This window comes from Lycorma delicatula, chromosome 1 (assembly GCF_047948215.1).
Source record: "Lycorma delicatula isolate Av1 chromosome 1, ASM4794821v1, whole genome shotgun sequence".
Classification (NCBI taxonomy): domain Eukaryota; kingdom Metazoa; phylum Arthropoda; class Insecta; order Hemiptera; family Fulgoridae; genus Lycorma; species Lycorma delicatula.
Genome location: NC_134455.1, coordinates 61700417 through 61703772, shown reverse-complemented (window position 1 = coordinate 61703772; position 3356 = coordinate 61700417).

The following is a 3356-nucleotide window of genomic DNA, read 5'->3' as shown; positions in this document are numbered from 1 at the left end:
TCTTTGATTGATCTGCGGATTCATATCTCACAAAACATAAGAACTGAGAAATGTTTGCCTAATCGGTTGATTCATCAAATTAAATACTAAAAAATTCATTTGAACTTACTTAATGAATTATCTGATCGCCAACTTCAACAGTCATGTCATCAATTCGCCTTGATACTGTGTCATGAGAAAGCAGAAGTTTTTGCAATTTTTTTGCTTTTTCTACGCTTATTATACACATATCATATAAATTGCAGCAGACAATATTAGGTTTTCTGCAATTGGATGGGGTTTGGATATCTTAGTTACTCAGAATAGCTTGATTTACAAATAGAAGCTTGTTGGTTTCTCGAAGTATATAATTTTTTTTGACAAAATTCTAAGGGTTTGGTTTTATGATCTGGATTTTTAGTTTCCAAGTGTTTTATTAATTTTGATGGCTTCAAGCTTTAATCAGAATATTGGAAAGCAAACAACACACTATGGTTTTCCATCCAATGAGGTAAAACCATAATTTAAATAACTGACATTGTACAATCAAATGATTCACTGGATGTAGATGGCTTATTTTTTTTTTCACAAATTTATCCATTTTGCATAACAATCTAACTGAAAAAAAAAACAGTTACACAATTTGACCACAGATTAAAAACCCGAACCTCACTTATTACTTTCAATGAAACTACACTTTTAGAAACTTAAATAAAGGCACCAGATGCACGTTTCTCATTTGAAACTTAACTGATGTTCTACAATTCCTTACATCTCTATTTTACTGATGAGAGCATGAGATACACACATGTTCATACCCATCGCCATCAATGCAGCTAAATAGTTTTAACTAGGTTTAATTGAGTTGGAATTGGAAGGTTGCAAAATATTCATTATATATTTTTTTTACCTTTTGAGGTCGTAGAGCCATAGAAAGGTTGAAAATCATTGCTTTAGAAAATACAGCTAAAGAAATTTTATCTACTATACTGAATTGTAAATTTAATCATAAATAAGGACAAACTTGTTATAATAGTATGTTTTGTTATGAAAGATAAACTTAAATTACACCTCATCCTTGACTTTTGCTTCTGTTAAATATTGCTATGTTATTCAGAGTCAACACAAGAAAGAGAACTCACAGAAGTGTATCTTCAAGACTACATATTCTACCCAAATAAAAAAAAAACCATCAACAAAGTTTTATATTAAAAGAAAATTTTTAGTATCCTTAATTTTGGCCTTTTGTATCCTTAATTACATAGTAAAAATGTTGAATTGTTTTCTTTTTAAGATCTTTCAATGATAGTTGTAGCACCTTCTTCAGTGGAGTTACCAATAGCCCTATTATTATTGGTTTCTGTCTTAAAATGTTTAGAAAACCCAGTAAATACATATTATATCTGATCTTTGTTGTATTTGTTCATTTAATATCCTATTTTTGTTAAAATCTGTGTTAATAAATCTCATGTTATTCAATTGTGTTGAGATTCACAAGAAAACTTACAAAGCTCATAAGTAAAATAAGTTGTATGAAGATCACACAAGTACAACTAAGTAGGCTATTGAGATTAATGTATAGAATTTATGACTGGAGAAATTTAAAAAGAAAATGCCCAATTACATAAAATGTAGTTGTTAATATACCAAAGAAAGATGGCGTATATAAGTGTGAGAACTAGCATTATCAGTTTACCATTTCATCCAAAATAAAAATATATTCACTAAGGTAATTTACAGAACAAAATGTGCAGTAAAAGGTGTACTAGATATGACCAATTTACTTATGCAAATTATGGGTTCAAGAAAGGCTAAACTTACTGTTAGAAAAACCTTGCAAGGTAGGTATGATTAGAATAAAGCTATCTACAAGTCATTGGTAAATTTGAAGAAGGCTTTTGCAATGTAGAGTGAAATCTTTGACATATATGAGAGAAATTTAGGGAAAAATATGTATGTTAATTATGTAAGAATCAGGTAGATTAAAATAAAAGATGAAGAAATGATTCAGAAAGGAATGGGACAAGGATACTCTACATACCTCTTGCTCTCAAACCTTTATATAGAAAAGCAACAGTGGAACTGAAGAAAAATTTTGACGGCAAAAACTCTTCTGGTAAACTATGGGTTTAAAAATTACAAAAATATTCTTTAAAATGTTTGAGTGTAATAATTTTAGTTTAACAAAACACTGACAATAGAATAAGTGGAAAGGAAGTGGAATAGAGGCCTTTTAAATCATACCTATTTTTACAGACATGTTTATTTAATTTGTTAATAAAAAGATACGTAGAGAGTAAAAACTGAAGAGGAAGACGTAGTAATATATGAAACAAGATAACTGACGTAGGATCTATGTTGAATTTAAGGTTAACACAGAATATAAAGTAATGAGAAAAGCATCAACAAACCTGTCACATGAACAATGACTTACCCAAAAAAATTAATTTTGTTATTCTGAAACCGGGGGGACGCGGTTTAAACTTACCTTATTAGCGGTAAATTGCTAACTTTTAAATATTAATATAACAATTTTGACTGGATTTGACTTAAAAATAGAGGCCTACTTAAATATTTCCAACATTTTAATAATTAAAGATAATTATGAATTAAGATCCCATTATTGTGAAATGCATTTGTGTACCTAAAGTTATTTACAAAAAAGTTAAGCAAATCAGTTGTGAATTAATCAGATAGGTATGTCGTATAACAATGTCATTTATTTATTTTGCAAATTATTTTTTGGTTGTAGAATACAAATTTACAAATAGATTTTTAGTCGTGTAACATTTTAAACAGATATTATTAGGTATTAGGTTGTAGCAACGGGTTTAACGACTGTTATCAAAGAATTCAATTTGAATCACGTTCAAAGGATCCGATCGGTTTTATCTGAAAAATATTTGGGTGAGTGAAAGCATAACTCAGGATCGATTTTGTAAATTGCTTATCAACAATCAATAAAGTTATTCTGAAATTAACGATTTTATAAAAATACTAAACAGTGGAACAGAACGGCTTGCCTAAGATTATAATCTAGCACCTTAATTTTTTTAGTATACTTTTTACAATCCCTAAGCTTGTAACATATTTAATAAAATTTTACAACAATAATTCTTAATACAATAAAGTCGTATGTGTGTCATAAATACAGGTTATATAAAAAACTGATTTAAATTAAAGAAAATTATAGTTTGAATATACATTGCGATTATGTATTATAATCGAAATAGTAAAATAACTAATTTTATTAATTGAGTTTTTTAATGGCATAATTATTTATTTATGTCATTTTACTATTCTTTTTAATTTTATTTATGTTATATTTTTCGGTAACTGGTTTATTCTATATTTCACACACCATAACAACAACCAAA